Here is a 21,037-nt window from a genome sequence, read left to right on the forward strand (position 1 = left end):
CGTCATCAAGTGCTCGGTCTGCATTGAAGGTGCGTGCATGCCCTTTGCCCGTTGCAAGATGTGGTGGGCGAAGATGGACACCATCGAGGTAACCAGAGGGCCACCGGAGGGCAAGGAGCACCGCACACCTGAACGGTATTTTACGGATGTCCTGGAGGGGTCTGGCCTTGCGGCAGCACAATGTTCGCAGGACACTTTATTTGAATAAATGTATTCATGTTGCCTTTGCCTTGTATTATGAGAACAAAGCTTGTTTTGTAATGTAATTTTGTTATGCTTTTAATTGTTTCCTCCTGTGTGGCCGTGTTATATGTAATCTGAGGGTTGGCCAGTCGTCGACTTCTGCCCTCACGTAGGTAATACGGAGGTGTTCGGGATGGAATCTAAACAATCTTGATCCAATTATATGGTCCTCGAAGGAGTTCTTTAGCGCAACGAACAAGGCAATGAGACTATACAGCTTAAACACCCTCACTTAGCCATAGGAGTTTTATAATAAAGCATGGGTGCAGCCCCTGGTTCAAGCCAGGGTGCTGTCAGCATGTGATCGGGAAGTGCTGATCTTTCACATAATGCGGAAAAAATCTCCAACGATTTGTAACCCTCGAACAGCTGACCGGCTCCTGCCGTATCATGACAGTCAGTTTTCGGCTTTCTCTACTGAGGTGCTCATCTGGTCAAGGCCACGGCACAATCGCAGTAGTTCTCCCTTTACTACCCTAGCCGATTTAGCGGAACGTAGGGTAGCAAGCACAGGAGTCGGGTAACCCAACTATTGACCAAAGACATGATTCAGAGCCAATGCATATCTTTAAGGATTGTTCGGACTTCGTTGCCGTATCGTGGGGCGATGGGGAGCCGCTGGAAAATATGAAACGTACCAAAGTGTATGGTTGCTAGGAAATAAGTAATTTAAAGGAAAATAGAGGGAGAACAGAGATAGGATCTAGGGCCCTTGGGTCATGAACTGTTTCCATTATAGTTGGGTTAATGCATCCAAGCGCATTAGTACGAAATAATGCAATAAGCAACTGGCTATTTGACATGCCGCGACAAAAGGCAAGCTGCGTGTGGGTCCTAAAAATGGATAGAGTAATCGTTTAGTTATCCTCTAGGGCTTCCCATGTACGCCTGTGCTCCGTGTCAATCCGGTGTGTTTATCCTTTGACAGGGCCATTAATCAGGCCATCGAAGGAGGCCCACATAAGAGAAACCTGGAAGAAAAAGAAAAGGAGATAGTAAAGTTATATGTGTGTCCGCGATCGGTCTAGCCGAACTGTAGATCCCGGGATGGCTTGTGCCTCCGTCGATGTCCATGGAATTTTGAGTGCGTAATTATGTACGCGTGGTACGAATGCCACTACTTCATCGGCACTGGGACGGAGGCTAAATTGCTAGTCAATCTCTTTACAAGCCGCGTTGTCCTGTTTTAGTGTAGTCCGGAACCTCTTAATGATGTCTAGGGGCTCGGCAGCCGTACTCTGGTGCTGCTTGAGAAGGCCGCTTTGTACCTCTACTTCTAGGGTGGCGGTGTGCTTGTTTGGAGGGAGCGTTCGGTATTGCCATTGACTGTTATGACGCCATGCGAACCGGGCATCTTGAGCTTCAGATAAGCATAGTGTGGCACTGCATTGAACCTAGCAAACACGGTTCGTCCGAGCAGTGCGTGGTAGCCACTGTGGAAGGGTACGATGTCGAAGATAAACTCTTTGCTCCGGAAGTTGTCCGGAGAACCGAAGACCACCTCCAGCGTGATTGAGCCCGTACAGCGGGCCTCTATGCCTGGTATGACTCCTTTAAAGGTTGTCTTTGTTGGTTTGATTCATGAGGGATTAATACCCATCTTCCGCGCTGTATCCTGATAGAGCAGGTTGAGGCAGCTACCACCGTCCATTAGGACTCGTGTTAGGTGAAATCCGTTGATGATTGGGTCTAGGACCAGTGCGGCTGAACCGCCATGCCGGATACTAGTTGGGTGATCTCAACGATCGAAGGTGAACGGGAATGACGACCACGGATTGAACTTTGGGGCGACTGGCTCTACCGCGTAGACGTCCCTGAGTGCTCGCTTATGCTCCCTTTTGCAGATGTGTGTAGTGTGTATCATGTTCACCATTTTGACTTGAGGGGGAAATTTCTTTTGCCCCCCCCCCCCGGTGTTCGGCTGCCGAGGCTCTTCGTCCTCATCCTCACTTTGCGATCACTTTTCCTTGTTTTCGTCATTTAACTTGCCAGCCTGTTTGAAAACCCAACAGTCTCTGTTGGTGTGATTGGCTTGTTTATCTGGGGTACCATGTATCTAGCATGGACGATCGAGTATGCGATCCAGGCTGGATGGTCCCTCACTGTTCCTTTTGAAGGGCTTCTTTCGCTGGCCGAACTTGGATCCGCTGAATCCGGCATTAACGATGGTGTCATCGGTGTTGTCGCCATTGCTTCGGCGTTTGTGTCTATTGCGCCGGAGCTTGCCGGTGTTGTTCTTGGCCTCGGAGGGGCCTGTGTCACTGGCTGTGTTTTTGCTACGAGCCAGCCAGCTGTCCTCACCCGCACAAAAGTGTGTCATGGGTACCGTAAGGGCTGGCATGGACTTCGGCTTTTCTTGGCCAAGGTGATGTGCTAGCCATTCGTCACGGATGCTGTGTTTGAAGGCTGCTAGGGCTTTGGCATCCGGACAGTCAACAGGCTGGTTATTTTTGGTTAGGAACCTAGTCCAGAATTTTCTAGCTGATTCTCCAGGTTGTTGAACTATGTGGCTTAAGTCATCGACATCGGGTGGCCAGACATATGTACCTTGGAAGTTGTCAAGGAAGGCTTCTTCCAAGTCCTCCCAGCTGCCGACGGATTTTTGGGCAGGCCATTTAGCCAGTGTCAAGCTGGCCCTTTGAGCTTTAGCCAGTGTCAACATGGCATGGAGGTTGTCTCCACGGGCCATGTGGATGTGGAGAATAAAGTCCACAATCCATACTGCGGGGTCGGTTGTTCCGCCGTATGATTCAATATTGATGGACTTGAACCCCTCGGGGAATTCGTGATCCAGCACCTCATCCGTGAAACAGAGTGGGTGTGCGGCGCCTCTATATTGGGCCGCGTCACGGTGCACCTCTGATGAAGTTCATCTGCGGTTATCAGCCCGGGTGTGACTAGGTTTGTCATGTCCAAATAGGTAGCCGTCATCCCAAGTCGGGAAGCGTCCTCGCGATACGTAGATTGATCTGGTGTGTCCTGCTCTACTATCCAGCTCCTGCCGAAGGTCGTATGTATGGTACCGAGCTATGTTGTCCCTGTTTTTGCGAGGCAGTGGGGCGGGTTGTTGTTCGCCTTAGTTGTCATTTTATCCCGACCTCGGCGTGGTCGGTCCGCCACACTATCCCGACCACGGGGTGGTCGGTCCGCATTGCGTGAGGGAGGTATGGGATCTGGTGCCTCCTCATCGAACCGAGGTAGCAGTTTGCGCTTTGGGTAACTCTTGATTGGGCGCTCGAGGCCATATTCTTCGGCTGCCAGGACATCAGTGCACCTGTCAATGAGTAGGTCTTGATCAGCCTGGAGCTATTGCTGCTTCTTCTTCAGGCTTCTGGCAGTAGCTATTAGCTGGCGCTTGAAGCATTCCTGCTCTAGTGGTGCCGGAGGCACGATGAAATTCTTGCTGCCGAGGCTCTCCTCATCTTCAGAGACTGGACGATAACTATCATCATCCGGTTCATTGGGAATGGCCTGTTTATCAGGGTCATCTTGCCCGTTCTGTTGTTCCTCCTGTTTGGATGCAGCTCCAACAGGGTCTTCATTGTTTTCGGCGTCACCCGGAGTACTATTTTCTCCAGTACCACTATTGCCATCATTTGAGCGACGAGGCTTAGAGTGGTGTTTAGGGCGCCGGCGCTTGGACTGTGTCTCAGAAGGTTTATTCGCAACTGGATCTCCTTTGTCATCATCGCTAGCTTTTTTAGGTGTGTCGACCATGTACACATCATACGAAGAGGTGGTCGTCCAACGTCCAGTGAACGGCGGGTCTTGGCCTAGCTCCATGTCGACGTTGTCGTCCATACCGTCGATGTCTTCGGAGCCGTAATCAAGCATGTTGGTTAAGTCATCGACGGTGGCTATGAACTGGGTGGCGGGTGAGAAGTGAAATTCCCTGTTATCAGCCTCCAGTTCGAACCGAACATAGTCTGGCGGTGAGTCCTTCTCCAAGGACAAGTTCTTTAAAGAGTTTAGCACATCACCCAAAGGTGAGTGCCGAAAGATGTCTACGGCGCTAAATTCAAAAATCGATAACCGATCCAGCTCGATGTCCGCAGGCGTATCTGGTCCAGGACTAATAGCCGGAGACGAGTCCAGAATTCCATTGACGCAAAGATTGCAGGGTGCGGAGTTCGTGTACGGATCCAACGCCGTGGACTCGGTGGCCTCGGATGGCACGATCTGCTCCGGTTCTAATGACGTTGAAGCAACAAGGGCCATCTTCTGGGTATGATCCGTTGACAGATTTAAGTCATGTTCATCGGGGTGAGGGGGAGCGATCGCTGCGGTCTCAAATCCATTGAAGATCAAGTCTCCACGGATATCCGCAACATAGTTCAAGCTTCCAAATCTGACCTGGTGGCTAGTGGCGTAGATATCGATCTGCTCCTGATGGCCAAGCGAGTTAGCCCGCAGTACGAAGCCGCCGAACACGAAAATCTGTCCGGGGAAGAAGGTTTCTCCTTGGATAGCATCACTATAGACGATTGAAGGGGCCATCAAACCCTCTGTTGACGGAACAGTGGAACTCTCAATGAAAGCACCAATGTCGGTGTCAAAACCGGCGGATCTGGGGTAGGGGGTCCCGAACTGTGCGTATAGGATCGATGGTAACAGGAGACAGGGGACACAATGTTTACCCAGGTTCGGGCCCTCTCTATGGAGGTAATACCCTACATCCTGCTTGATTGATATTGATGAATATGGGTGTCGGTGTCAAAACCGGTGGATCTCGGGTAGGGGGTCCCGAACTGTGTGTGTAAGGCGGATGGTAACAGGAGGCAGGGGACACGATGTTTACCCAGGTTCGGGCCCTCTTGATGTAGGTAATAGCCTACGTCCTGCTTGATTGTTCTTGATGATATGAGTATTACAAGAGTTGATCTACCACGAGATCAAAGAGGCTAAACCCTAGAATCTAGCCTACGGTATGGTTCTCTCTTGTCCTACGGACTAAACCCTCTGGTTTATATAGACACCGGAGGGGGCTAGGGTTACACAAGGTCGGTTACAAAGGAAGAGATATACATATCCGTATTGCCTAGCTTGCCTTCCACGCCAAGTACAGTTCCATCGGGACACGGGACGAAGTCTTCAATCTCGTATCTTCATAGTCCGACAGTCCGGCCAAAGGGTATAGTTCAGCTGTCCGGAGACCCCCTAATCCAAGACTTCCTCAGTAGCCCCTGAACCAGGCTTCAATGACGATGAGTCCGGCGCGTCTTGGATATGTTTTATTGTACTGCCTTTCCTCATGCCAAACATGATTATGCAGTCCGTCCCAAGCTCATCTCGACGTACCCTCGTCGAGCGGCTCTTTGGACTCGTCGGATATGAACAACGGTTCTCCTCCGACCGCTTCCACCCCTCTCCCTACGGACAACGCCGAGGTGCTGTCTCAAAAGGCACCGAGCCAAGGGGAGGCGGTCCAGGGGGCGCCTCGCGGCGACTTCCTGGACCCTGGGTACCAAGGGAGTGAGGCTCCTACGGGCTTCGAGTTCGGGCCCCAGCCGGACACTGCACCGGAACCTTCGATGGTTCCGGACTCCGGCAGGCGGTCCCCCATTAAGGGGGGCCAACCATCCGTGCCGGTGTCCTCTGTCCAACCAGAGGCACCGGACAACCTGCTGGAAGCGCTTCGCAGCGCTTCCATCGAAGAAGAGCACCGCACTATCATGAGTGCAGTGGTCGAGAAGGTTTAGTCCACCAAAAACGGACTGACCGAAGCTTGCGCCAGCCTCCTAACAGGCTTTGAGGTAAGCATTCAAAATATAAGAAAATATTACCGCATAGATAGTAGCCCTTGATGCTCTGTTCGGCGTTCGCGAAGAAAAGCCGAATAGAGTATCAAATGATAACTCAAGAGTCTCATTAGAGTATGTCTATGTGTATGTGCAGGCTTCACTACTAGCCGATGGCGCACGTACTGCGGAGGTCTCTGCACTGAGGGAGGCCCTGAAGCGGTCCGAGGACGAGCTCGGCCTTACCAAGAGGCAGCTCGAAGAGAACAAAGGTAAGATATACCCCTGTCTATACAGTTAAAAAGAAGTTCGGGTGTAAAGTAATAGGATCATCATGAATTTGTTAGGGGCCACGACCAAGGTGGAGACCCTGAGGAAGGCGTTGTCCGAGGCCGAAGATAAAGCGGCCAAAGAACGCATTGAACGGGAGAAACAAGAAGCCCGAGTGGGCAAGGTGCAGCAAGAGCTCGAGGCTCTCACCAAAAAGCAAGGTGGAGACCCTGAGGAAGGCGTTGTCCGAGGCCGAAGATAAAGCGGCCAAAGAACGCATTGAATGGGAGAAACAAGAAGCCCGAGTGGGCGAGGTGCAGCAAGAGCTCGAGGCTCTCACCAAGAAGCATGAGTCCTTGGAGCTTGACTCCAAGACGCGAGAGTCCGAGCTCGTGCAGGTGCTTGAAAGCGTCTGGAGCGCCAAGGCCGAAGCCCACAAGGCCCTCCAGGAGATTGACGCGGTGAAGAAGATAGCAGCGGGTAAGGCATTCCATATGCAAAGCAAGCATGTGAAGGAGACTTTCCTTTTTCTTACCTGAGTTCGGAGCTCTCCAGAGTGTTTGCAGATCTTCCCCGTAGTGTACTGGATGCCACGGAGTTTTACCGGGCTGAGGAGGGGATCTCAACAGAGAAGTTATTCTGGTCTCAGTATACTGGGACTGAACAACCCGTGTCCTTAAGCGACCAACTGAAGCAGTTGGTCAAACGTCATAAGGCGGCCGAACAGGCCATGAGGGGCCTTATAGTCCGGATGGGGCCTGGTGAGCCCCTGTCCGGCAGCTACTTCGGTCTGGTGAGGTAGCTTGTGGAAGCCTGCCCACGGCTTGAAGTCATCAAGCGATCCGTCTGCACCGAGGGTGCACGCAGGGCTTTCGCCTGGGCGAAGGTGCACTGGGCGAAGCTAGACGCCGTGAAGCTGGTGAAGGAGGGGCCGCCGGACGGTAAGGAGCTTCGCTGCCCCGAGAATTACTATGAAAGTGTCCTGAAGGGTTCCCGCTTAGTGGCAGATGAGTGTGCCAAGGATGTAATTTTGAATGAACATGCCCATGTGATCCTGTAATATGAAACGAGTTCTTTTTTGCCATGCGACGCTTTCTTAATTTAAAATATTACCTTCTGTGCGGCTGTTTATAAAATCTGAGAGTTGGCCAATCGTCGGCCTCTATCCCCATGTAACTAGTACTGGGGTGTTTGGGATAAACCTGAACACTCTTTACACCAATTTTGGGTCCTTCCAGGGAGGTGTTCAGCGCAACGAACCAGGCGATCGGACTATAATGCTTTATCACTCTCACTTAGCCATAGAAGTCTATGATTTTAAAATTTTGGCGAAGCCCTTGATATTCGGAGGGCCGAATTTGGGGCGCTATACACGCCTAAGCCGGACAAGGCCGACTCCTCGCCTTAAGCAGAAAAAGTCTTTAAGGACTTGAGACCTCTCGAACAGCAACCAGTCTCTCGCCATATCATGCCAGTCAGTTTTTGGCTTTCTCTACTGAGGTGATCGTCTGGAAGAACCGGGACACAATCGCAATAGTTCTCCCACCGCTACCTTAGCCGATATAGCGGAACGTAAGGTACCAAAGCATGGGAGCCAGGAGAACCAACATTTGACCAAAGACATGATTCGGAGCTGATGCATATAATGCTATAAGTTCGGGGTGCCGCACTGTCGAAAGTGTTCGGACTTCTTGCGCCGTATTATGGGGTAAACGAGAACCCCTGGCGAACTGACCGTACCCGTACGTGCGGGTGCGGATTGTCATAAGTGGACATATAAGAGAAAGAAAAGCTTAAATAATGCCATGACAGATTAATGATATGCATTGTTATTTAAATAATATGTCGAAACGTACTGGTACAGGTAGTGCAATAAGCATAAAGTAGGGCCATTCGAAATGTCCTATTCCAGGGCAAGTTATGCATGAATAGTGAAAAACGGGTATATCAATTATTATTAGTGACCACCTGGCGGTTCCTGTGTTCATCTTAGCTTCTTGCCGCCTTGGTTGTTGCTTCCGGAATGTGTCTGGCAATCGTACCGCCGGAAAGGGCTTCCAGAGAGTTAGGCCCTGAAAGAGAAAAGGAATGTCAAAGGTATATAGCCCCTAGTGTGGTTAAGCCACAATGCGGGGCGTGTCCTGATCGTGCCCCCGCCTATGTCCATGGTATTTTCAATGCGTAGTTACGTACGCGCGGCACGAATTTTGTTGCTTCCCTGGGACTGGGACGGGGGCCGGATTGCTAGAAGAGCTCTAATCATGCCAGGCGATCCTGTTGGAGCTTGTTCCGGACTCGCTTGGAGGTGTCCGGGGGCTGTGACGCCGAATGAGTGGTCTGCCTGAACAGGCTGCTTTGTGCCTCTGCTGCAAGGGACGCAGCATGCTCTTCTGTACGGAGCGAGCGTTCTGTGTTTCCATTTACTGTTATGACCCCGCGAGGTCCTGGCATCTTGAGCTTGAGGTATGCGTAATGCGGCACTGCATTGAATTTTTCAAATGCTGTCCGTCCGAGCAGTGCATGATAGCCACTGCAAAACGGGACGATGTTGAACATTAACTCTTCGCTTCGGAAGTTATCCGGTGATCCGAAGACCACTTCCAGTGTGATTGAGCCTGTACAATGGGCCTCTACACCTGGGATGACGCCTTTAAAGGTGGTTTTGCTGGGTTTGATCCTCAAGGGATGATACCCATTTTCACACTGTATCCTGATAAAGCAGGTTCAGGCTGTTGCCGCTGTCCATAAGGACTCGAGTGAGGTGAAATCCGTCAACGATGGGGTCTAGGATGAGTGCGGCGGATCCGCCATGACGGATGCTAGTGGTGTGGTCCCTACGATCGAAGGTGATCAGACAAGCAGACCATGGGTTGAACTTTGGGGCGACGGGCTCCATCGCATAGACGTCCCTTAGTGCACGCTTCCGCTCCCTCTTGGGAATGTGGGTTGCGTATATCATGTTCACCGTCTTCACTTGTGGGGGAAACCCCTTCTGTCCTCCTGTGTTCGGTGGCCGGGGCTCCTCCTCGTCATCGCTATGTAGCCCCTTGTCCTTGTGCTCGACATTTAACTTGCCGGCCTGCTTGAACACCCAGCATTCTCTGTTGGTGTGATTGGCTGGCTTGTTGGGGTGCCGTGGATTTGACATGAGTGATCCAGTATGCGATCCAGACTGGACGGAGCCGGAGTATTTCTTTTAAATGGATTTTTCCGCTGACCGGATCTAGGGCCTCTGAATCCGGCATTGACTTCCGTATCTTCGGTGTTATCGCCGTTATTGCGGTGCTTTGTTCTATTACGATGCTGCCTACCGTTGGCATCTTTGGTATCCGAGGTATCCAAATTCCTCGATGTGTTTTTGCTGCGAGCTAGCCAGCTGTCCTCGCCCACGATAAAAGCAGGTCATGAGTGTCGTGAGGGCTGCCATAGATTTCGGCTTCTCCTGGCCGAGGTGGCGGGCGAGCCACGCATCGCGGCTGTTATGCTTGAATGCCGCTAGGGCCTTTGCATCCGGACAGTCTACAATTTGATTTTTCTTAGTCAGGAACCGTGTCCAGAATTGTCTGGCCGATTCCCCTGGCTACTAGGTTATGTGGTAGAAGTCATCAACATCCGGTGGCCACACATAAGTGCCCTGGAAGTTGTCAAGAAATGCGTCTTCCAGATCCTCCCAACTGCCGACAGAATCTGCTGGCAAGCTATTCAGCCAGTGCCGAGCTGGTCCTTTGAGTTTTAGTGGGAGGTACTTGATGGCATGTAGATCATCACCGCGAGCCATGTGGATGTGAAGGAGGAAATTCTCAATCGATACAGCGGGATCTGTTGTGCCATCATATGATTCAATATTTATGGGTTTGAAACCCTCCAGGAATTCATGATTCATAACTTCATCCGTGAAGCATAGGGGGTGTGTGGCACCTCTGTGCCAGGCTATATCCCAACGTAGTTCGTATGAGTCTTGTCTGCTGTATTCGGCCCGGCCGGATTTACTCTTGGTGTATCCGATGTGACGATCATTGTCCCGTGTGGGCACACGTGCCCGTGTCCCGTATATTGACCTTGTGATTTTTGCCTTACTATCCAAGATGTCTCGCAGGTCCTCTGTGCTGCCCCGGGCCTTAGTATTTTTGACTGAGTGGCGACGGGGTGCGGTCTGAACTTTAGGCTGAAACGCCTCTCTGGCTCAGCCGTGTAGTGGTCGGTCAGCCGCATCGTACACTGGTGAATGAGGTTTCAATGCTTCCTCCTCGAGGTGAGGTTGCAACCTGCGTTTTGGGTAACTTTTGGATGGGTGCTCGAGTTCATGCTCCTCGGCCACAAGGACTTCGGTCCATCTGTCTGCTAGCTAGTCTTGATCGGCTTGAAGCTTTTGCTATTTTTTCTTCAGGCTATTTGCCGTGGCCATAAGCCGGCACTTGAAGCGCTCTTGCTCGACGGGGTCCTCAGGCACGATAAACTCATCGTCGCCGAGGCTCGCCTCGTCTTTGGAGAGAGGCATGTAATTGTCCTCCTCCGGTTCTCCGTCTGTTCCCTGCTCTGGAGGGCTAGCTTGTTCGTCCTCAAGATCTACACCGTGCTGGAGGGTATTGTTGTTGTCTTCGGCGCTATCCGGAGTGTAATTATCTCATGTGCCGGTATCACTTGTCACGACCGGGTTTTCGGGGTATAAATTTCCAGAAAAAGACCGCCGTGCTCATCAGCCCCAGGATTACTGTTAGCTGATGAGGCTCCAACTTGATACAGAAAATTCCAAGCAAAATACAAAATATGTAGTACATGACCATTCTGGCCTATGGGTACAACAAATGGTTTTTAGTGGTTGAGGGCGGAAGCGGTTTGTGAATCATCGGTGTCTAGGGGACTCCATTTCCCACAGGAACAGCTTACCAGGTTAACTCCTATCTTCACGAGGCTGCTATCATCGTTGCTTAGGTTCCGGGGCTGTCATCGCATCGCTCATCTCCGTGCAAGAAAATCTGGCCAAGACAATAGCCAGGGACAAGCCAGTGAGTACTTTGAATGTACTCGCAAACATTATGAACGCAGGTATAACATTGATGTGCTGAAAATATTTATGCTCATGACGTCAGTCACAAAAAATAAATCTCTGATGCATGTAAGCAGGTTATTTATGAAAATGTAATAACATAATAATAATAATAAAAGGCACCGATCGGGCGTCTGGAGCGACACCACATAAAGGGCTTATAAAAGAAATACCACAGTCGGGCGTTTGAGCGACACCTCATAAAGGGCTTATAAAAGAAATGCCACAGTCGGGCGTCTGAGCGACACCACATAAAGGGCTTATAAAAGAAATGCCACAGTCGAGCGTCTGAGCGACACCACATAAAGGGCTTTAAAAGAAATGCCACAGTCGGGCATCTGAGCGACACCACATAAAGGGCTTTTAAAAGAAACAATCATAGTGAATATCCCGGAGGTAGAACCATCCCAGGGATACTCGATAATAACAATAATGTCATGGGTTAGTCAACAATAATAATAATCATAGTTATCACAAGTCACATGTAGTGATTCCAGTCCTGGTTTAACTTATTCACCTCCGAAGACCGACACTAAGACCGACACTAGACCCATCCCAGACTGTAGTCCTTAACCATGGACACGGCTATTCGAATAGATTTAAATATCTCTGCAGAGAGTGTACTCTTTACCCACGAGTAACGGATTCCTGTAGTCCATCGGACTAATTCCGTCTACGGTCTTTTAATTGCAAACACACCTGACTTGCACACACCAGCTTAACTCACCGGTGTCTGGAATCACCCATGACACTTGTTAAGCAAAACTCTAAGTGGGGAGGCTACAACCTCGCGTAGCATGGGATCAAATTTATATCGCGCGCTCTAAGGGGTGGCCTCCCCTCTCGGTCCCAACCGGAAACACCCATGCCCCCAGACCAGGTGGCCTGCCTACTGGCTACAACTGGTATCTTCCACCATGGCCTCTCTGTACAGTGTGTGCTTGAAAGGGGTTGACGACTTACTGAACCGTACCCTACCTGCGGCAGGGACAAGTGGTAGTACAAAAAAAGTATGGGGGTTACTAGAACAAGACTCGATCTATGGTCGACTCAGGAGGTTTTTAAATTCCCTGCATGACATGTATAACAAATATATTTCAACCAACAGAATCACCATCCATTATACCTTACTATGCCATACCGGACATAACATCCCGACGGAGACCGGCGACAAGCTCACGCCTATCCAAGGCAGAGGCTTTCCCGGGTTCCTTTCCGGCATGCATGCAAGGCACATGAGGATGATTACCATCACAAGTATATTCATTTCCAACAGCAAGGAAAATCACTAATATGCATTCATGCAAATGATTGTATCACCACATAAAATAACGAGTTCTCCGAAATGAGGTGGTGTTATAAATGTGTCAACCAACACATCAAAAATGTTCTTGCCAGGGTTCAAGATGCTTGCCTTCATGGTGTGGAAAGGCAGGGTGCACTCCAAATCTTTTGAAAGCTTTCTTCTCTTCAAAAATCCTATTTTCAAAAATATGCAAATAACACATATTTCAAAAACAGTACAAAAAAGTTGTTTGGAAAATTTTCAAATAAGTCTTAAAATAAACTAGACAGAATTTGAGAGATGTAGGAAAACGAATCAATTCATTTGGAATTATATTTAAAAAGTTAAGCTCAGTCAAAGTTTTGGTCAAAATCTGTTATTTAAAATTAAAACAGAAAAAGAAAAATGTTTCGAATATACGTACACGTCGAAGGCGTATTTTGGAAACGCGCCTCCACTTATCCAGAATGGACCGAGCGTGTGTCACTGACAGTGGGCCCGCCTGGCCCACTCGTCAGGTTTGACTGGTCTATCCCTCCCTCCTCTTCCTCTGCCCGAACGGAGGCGAGGCAACGGCGATCGTCGCCGGCGAACGGCGGCTCCCCGCGGGTTGCAGAGGGTCTGGATGGATCCGCAAGACCGAGGCGGTCCTTCCGGTGGTCGCTGGGTAGACGGGGGTGGAAAGAGTCGTCGGTGGTGAGCTTCGCGGCGGAGGGGGCTTCGGGAGCAGAGTGGTTTTGGGGCTACGGTGGTTCCCGATCAAAATCGAGTAGGGGGAATGGACTCACGAGAGGGAGAGGGGGCTCCTGGTGAAGAGAATGGAGAGGGGGAGGCCTTGGTGGTGCCGGAATGGCAGGGGCCGTGGCGGCGGCTGCGGTTGCCGGAGATGGGGGAGGAGACCTCTCCGGGTCGATTGGCTGCCTAAGGGGGTCCTAGGGTGATGGCTTGGAGCTGCCTGCCTGCGGAGACGAGCTCGGGGCTCCTTAAATAAGCGATCGGGGTTGGTTCCGCGGTGGTGGATGAGGATGCCGGCGAACCGCCTCTCTGTAGCTTGCAGGGCGTCGTGGATGCGACGAGGGCTAGCCGACGAGTGTGGAGATAACCTCGCGCGGCTCCCAGGGGCAGGTGGCGAGCCGGGGTGGCTTGGGCGGCGCCGACCGGGGCTGGAGCCACTGCGGACGCCGGCGTGCTGCCAAGAATGCCCTGACAGCGGCGCTGTAGCGTGCCAGGGTGGTCGGGGTGGCGTGGCGGTGCAACAGGATACGTGGCGGCTAGCTGCTGATGGCCAAGAGCCGGAACGGGTGGGGGGCGAGACGCGGCGGCTCGGGCGCACGTGCGTACCAAAAGCATTCTCTGGGCGCTCCCAGAGCACGCCCGGGACGTGTTCGACGGAATGCCCTTGCATGCTAGAGGTCGCAAGAGAGGCTGGCAAGGGACAGGGCTAGGTTAGGGTTAGTGATAAGGTGAATGGACATGCTAGTTTTCCCAGAGGTGCAAGGTCACAGTGTAATGACAAATGTCATGTCAAAAATGTTTATGCCCTCAAGGTGTTTGATAAAATGCCACAGGCACCTAAGCTGTTCTTGGAGTGGCCAAAATCTCCAGATCAGTGTCCCTTTAGATGAAAGAGAGAGTGGTGAGGTCATTTGGACAAGAGGAGAAAATTGTTAGTGCAATTCTTACAAAACTTCAATTCTGGACAGGGAATAAACGGCATCATTTCATGAACCAAAAATGACCCAAAGGGTGCGTGCTCCTGGACTTAAGGGTTTTGTAGGGAGGACTACAAGTAGGAAAAAGAATCAAGAGCCAAGGAGTAAGCAAAAGTATGGTTGCTGTACAAACCATCAAGTTGGTCCAGAATGAAAATGGGGTTGATACACTCATATGTTTCAAATAACATAATTGGGTTTTTGCATAAAGTTGAATCATATGATACTACTAACATCCCATAATTTTGGTGGAGGCTAGAAAGAGATATTTTAATGGGTTGTAGTGCAAATTTGCACTCTGGACCAGAGAAGAGAATTGGGTGCAGAGCTCAAAATAACTCATGAATAAAAGATATTTTTGTATAAAAGTGATTTAAAAATATCACATGACAACTCCAAATTTTGGTTGGAATTTTAAGTGAATTTATCAAATGGTTGTAGTTCAAATATGGCCATATAACCTTAAAAAAACCATTTTTCAAGAAAATAAAGATCAAGCAAATTAATTATGTAATTAGTTCTACTAATAAAAGAAGAGTTTTTCTTGAGAGGTTTAAACAAGTCCAATAACATATTTGAAAAGTTTTCACTTTGGGGAAAACTCCATAATAACAAGGGAGAAAATGGTTCAAAAATCAAAAGGGAGCCCAAAAAATAAAAGTTCTAATTTCCTGGCAAAATTTTAATGTATTAAAACAAGGCCAAAATTTTGGGGTGTCACATCACTGCTCTTGCTTTGGCGGGACTTAGAGTGGCACCGCTGACGTCGGCGCTTGGGTTGCTTCTTGGAGGGGTCATCCTCTACTGCCTTGTCACCATTGCCTTCTTTGGGGGTGTCCACCATGTATATATCATATGATGAGGTGGCGGTCTAGCGCCCTGAGGGCGGTGGTTCCTGTTCGTCTCCAGCTTCGTCATCCATACCATCGAAATCTTCGGAGTCGAAGTCGAGCATGTCGGTTAAGTCGTCTACAGTGGCTACTAAGTGGGTGGTGGGTGAGCAGCGAATTTATTCATTGTCCGCACCCCATTCTAGCCGGACATAGTTCGGCCAAGGTTCTCCTGACAGGGAGAGAGACCTTAATGAATTTAGTACATCTCTGAAAGCTGAGTGCTGAAAGATATCCGCGGAGGTGAACTCCATGATCGGTGCCCAGTCGGACTTGACGGGCACGGATGTGAGCGGCTCGGAGTCCGTGGCCGGAGATGAATCCAGTGGTTCGGCGACACGGTTCTCATAAGGGGTGAAGTCAGTATCTGGCTCTATCGCCACTGAGAGTGCAGCCTCCATGGCAGGGTCTATCCCTCCGCTCTCGGATGGCGCCATTTGCTCCGGATTAAAGGCCGGAGTAGCCGCGGATGCGATCTCCCGAACACTGTTCGACGGCAGAGTTACGTCTTGCTCGTCGCGACTGTGCGGCGCGTCCGGCATGGGCTCGAATCCGTCAAAGATCAAGTCTCCGCGGATGTCGGCCGTGTAGTTCAGGTTTCCAAATATGACCTGATGGCAAGGGGCGTAGCTTTCGATCTGCTCCAGATGGCCAAGCGAATTGGCCCGCAGTGCAAAGTCGCTTTATACGAAGATCTGTCCGGGGAGGAAAGCCTCACCCTGGACCGCATCGCAAACGATGATCGAAGGAGCCATCAAGCCTTATGGTGAAGACACAGTGGAACTCTCATTGAAAGCACCAATGTCGGTGTCAAAACCGGCGGATCTCGGGTAGGGGGTCCCGAACTGTGTGTCTAAGGCGGATGGTAACAGGAGGCAGGGGACACGATGTTTACCCAGGTTCGGGCCCTCTTGATGGAGGTAATACCCTACGTCCTTCTTGATTGTTCTTGATGATATGAGTATTACAAGAGTTGATCTACCACGAGATCCAAGAGGCAAAACCATAGAAGCTAGCCTATGGTATGATTGTCTCTTGTCCTACGGACTAAACCCTCAGGTTTATATAGACACCGAAGGGGGCTAGGGTTACACAAGTTCGGTTACAATGGAGGAGATATACATATACGTATTGCCTAGCTTGCCTTCCACGCCATGTAGAGTCCCATACGGACACGGGACGAAGTCTTCAATCTCGTATCTTCATAGTCCAACAGTCCGGCCAAAGGATATAGTCCGGCTGTTCGGAGACCCCCTAATCCAGGACTCCCTCAATGGGTGTTACAAGATTTGATCTACCATGAGATCGTAATGGCTAATCCCTAGAAGTCTAACCTGTATGACTATGGCAATGTGTAACACCCCGGATGTGATTTACCCAATATGTACTCCAACTCTTGCCGTTTCCGGCCTTAAGTTATTTTATTTTCTCGATTCGGGTTTTTGTCTTCATGTGTTGTTATCGTTGTCATGCATCTCTTATCATGTCATCATGTTCAGTGCATTTGCATACGTGTTCATCTCATGCATTAGAGCATTTTCCCCGTTGTCCGTTTTGCATTCTGGCGCTTCGTTCCCCTCCGGTGGTCATTTCTACCTTTCTTTCGTGTGTGGGGATTAAACATTTCCGGATTGGGCCGAGACTTGCCAAGCGGCCTTGGTTTACTACCGGTAGACCGCCTGTCAAGTTTCGTATCATTTGGACTTCGTTTGATACTCCAACGGTTAACCGAGGGACCGAAAAGGCCTCGTGTGTGTTGCAGCCCAACACCACCCCAATTTGGCCCAAAACCCACCAAACACCTCTCCATCATCTAGAGCGTTCGATCACGATCGCGTGGCCGAAAACCGCACTCCATTTGGAGCCTCCTAGCTCCCTCTACCTATAAATATAGCCTCCTCCCCGAAATCCCGGGTCATTTCGCACCCTAACCTAGCTCCCCTTCCCCTCCGCGCGCCGGACAGGTCGCTGCCGCCTCCCGCAGCCAGTGGCGTGCCGCCACGTGGCCGCCGCCGTCCCACTCCGCCACCAGGCCCGCTCGGCCCGCGTCCGGCCCTCCTGGCCCGGAGGAGCGCCCCCGTCGTCTGCCTCCTCGCCCCCAACGCCGGCGCCGCGCCGCGCCGCCCGCTGCCACCGCGCCGACCTCCGCCTCCGGCGCCGCCCCGCCGCATTTGCACTCCGGCGCCGCCCGCGGCCACCTCGCCGCGCCCGAGCCACCGTGGGTTCCTCTCCGGCCATCCTCCGTCGTCTCCTCTCCTACCGGCCACCGCGACAAGTCCCCGGATCCGGCGATCCTCGACGTCTCCAGCGAGAGCTCTGGTGAGCTCAGATCTGGCCTCGGTTCGCGCGCCGCGAGGAACCCTGGATCTAGCGGTTGACTTTCCCCCTCTCTAGTAATTTTTTTTGCAAATTTCATCATGCCGTAACTCCGCATCCGTAGCTCCGTTTTGGGCATATAGCATATCAAAATGTTCGCCTCAAAGAGCACATCATTTCATCTCATTGCATCATTTTCATTTGAGTTCATTTTGATGCCCGAAATGCTGTTAGAAGAGTGCTATTTGAGATAATTGTCAGATCTGCTGCTCCAATTAGATATTTGTCATTTTTGCCATGATTATTGTGTGCATGATATGGCCATGAGCTCTACATATGTTTTGTTAAGGGTTTTGCCATGTTTCCAGAGCTGCAACCCATGTATGTTTGTGGTGTGTGTGGTGACTAGCACAAGCTTGCAAAGTGAGGCATTTGTTAATGCTGATTTCAGGGACTTAGCATTTCCACCAAGTCCTTGAGCTGGTTATCTCATATGGCCATATGTTCATGTTGTTTCCTGGTGATCTGTGCCTCTTTTGAGGATGATCAGTAAGGATGTTTTGTTAATATTGTAGTGCTCTATCCATACATGTCTTTGTTTGCAATTATGGAGCACCCTAGCTTGAGTCAATCGAGCTCTACTTTGTCATTTCGTGAATCTTGGCAGATTGTCTACTTGTTAGCAATTTTGCCGAGGATGTTGTAGTTGAACCGTGCATGCTATGCTATTGTTCTTGCCATGTATAGCTTGAATTTTGTGTATTCTTGATGGGTGTATGCCTAGCTCGTTATGACTTGCTCTGTGGTGAGTGCATCGAGCTCGTAAACATGTCTACTTGATATCTGTTTCAGCATGCTCCAGTTTTCACTAAGTCTGTGAACTGATTATGTTTTTGCCATGTTCACATGCTTGAAATTGTATTTTCTAATCCCTTTTGGCTCAAGGTCACTAAGGGATTTTTGTTAAGCTCTTTGAGTAGCTCCATGCCATGCTTTACTTTGCCATGTTCAGGTCCTATAGCATATTGTTTTCATGCTCCAAAGGGTGCTATCTGATTTGAAATTCCAGACAAGTGTTAATTTCAAAAAGTCTGAGATCTGTTTGCCAAATGCATTTTTGCCATGCTTGTTTGAACCTGTTAATGGATGAATTGGCCGTAGCTCAGTGCTAGACTTTTGTTAAGCTTCATGAATGGATTCCTGCCCTGTATTTTGATGCCATGTTTGGGTGCTGTAGCATGTTCATTTTGTTGCATTTAGATGGCTACTTGCTGTAAATCGCAGAACGTGGTCATATTTGAATTGCTTGCCATTTCCAAATCGTAACTCCGATTCCGGTGATCTTTATATCGTTTTCAAGCGATTCCATCTCATCTTTCCAGTGGCACACTTGGATTTCCATGTTGGGGCCAGGTTCATGCATTCCTTGTCAAATCTTGTATATGCATCCCATATTGCATCCCGCATAGCATACCATCTTTGGATCATGTTGTTTGATCCTTGCACGTGGTTGATTGTCTCCTTGTTGCTTGTTTGTCTTGTTTGGGTAGAGCCGGGAGACGAGTTCGCTAACGAGGAGCCCGTTGAGTTTGCTTTCGAGGATCTAGTCAACTCTGACAACTTTGCAGGCAAGATGATCATACCCTTGAAATCACTACTATCTTTGCTTTGCTAGATGCTCGCTCTTTTGCTATGCCTATGCTACGATGCCTACCACTTGCTTATCATGCCTCCCAAATTGCCATGTCAAACCTCTAACCCACCATGTCCTAGCAAACCGTTGATTGGCTATGTTACCGCTTTGCTCAGCCCCTCTTATAGCGTTGCTAGTTGCAGGTGAAGATTGGAGACCGTTCCTTGTTGGAACATTTATTTACTTGTTGGGATATCATTATATTGCCTTGTTATCTTAATGCATCTATATACTTGGTAAAGGGTGGAAGGCTCGGCCTCTCTCCTAGTGTTTTGTTCTACTCTTGCCGCCTTAGTTTCCGTCATACGGGTGTTATGTTCCCGGATTTTTGCGTTCCTTACGCGGTTGGGTTATAATGGGAACCCCTTGATAGTTCGCCTTGATTAAAGCTTTTCCAGCAATGCCCAACCTTGGTTTTACCATTTGCCACCTAGCCTCTTTTCCCTTGGGTTTCCGGAGCCCGAGGGTCATCTTATTTAAACCCCCCCGGGCCAGTGCTCCTCTGAGTGTTGGTCCGAACTAGAGTCCTGTGCAGCGCCCCCTCGGGGAAACTCGAGGTTTGGTTTTAGTTGTATGGAGAGCTCATCTGAGTGTGCCCTGAGAACGAGATATGTGCAGCTCCTATCGGGATTTGTCGGCACATTCGGGCGGTGTTGCTGGTCTTGTTTTAACCTGTCGAAGTGTCTTGAAGAACCGAGATACCGAGTCTGATCGGAACGTCTCGGGAGGAGGTCTATTCCTTCGTTGACCGTGAGAGCTTGTCATGGGCTAAGTTGGGACTCCCCTGTAGGTTTTTGAACTTTCGAAAGCCGTGCCCGCGGTTATGGGCGGATGGGAATTTGTTAATGTCCGGTTGTAGATGACTTGAACCTTAACTTATTTAAAATGAATCAACTGTGTGAGTTACCGTGATGGCCTCTTCTCGGCGGAGTCCGGGAAGTGGACACGGTGTTGGAGTAATGTTTGCCGTGGGATTGCCCTCTAGTTACTCGTTCGCGCTTTGCCTCCTCTTCTCACTCTCTTTTGCGAACAGGATAGCCACCATATATGCTAGTCGCTTGCTGCAGCTCCACATATTTACCTTGCCTTTCCTATTAAGCTTAAATAGTCTTGATCGCGAGGGTGCGCGATTGCTGAGTCCCTGTGGCTCACAGATTACTTCCAAACCAGATGCAGGGCCTAATGATTCCACTCCGGGTGACGCTCTTGAGCTCAAGTGGGAGTTCGACGAGGACTCTCAATGATACTATGTGTCTTTCCCTGATGATCAGTAGTGGTGCCCAGTTGGGGGTGATCGGGACCGTGTCGCTTGTTGGGTTATCTTTTATTTTGGCACCGTAGTCGGGCCATGAGTGTTTCAATGATGTAATGCTATTTTATATACTTGATTGATGTGGCGAGTGTAAGCCAACTATGTTATCTCCCCTTTTATTATCTATATTACATGGGATGTTGTGATGATTGCCTAACTTGCGACATATGCCTTCAATGCGATTATGTCTCTAAGTCGTGCCTCGACACGTGGGAGCTATAGTCGCATCGAGGGTGTTACACAATGAGTCTATCCTTTCCGGACTAACCCCTCCGGTTTATATAGACACCGAGGGGATCTAGGGTTTACATAGAGTCAATTACATAAGAAGGGATCTTCATAGTCGGTCGCCAAGCTTGCCTTCCACGCCAAGGAGAGTCCAATCCGGACACAGGTACAGTCTTCGGCCTTAGTGTCTTCACAGCCCACCAGTCCGGCCCATGGATAACAGGCCAGACACCCGAGGACACCTTAGTCCAGGACTCCCTTAGTAAGCATTGTCCATTACGCTTTGTGTACTAACCCATGGTC

This window comes from Triticum urartu, chromosome 3 (genome assembly GCF_003073215.2).
Source record: "Triticum urartu cultivar G1812 chromosome 3, Tu2.1, whole genome shotgun sequence".
NCBI classification, from domain to species: Eukaryota; Viridiplantae; Streptophyta; class Magnoliopsida; order Poales; family Poaceae; genus Triticum; species Triticum urartu.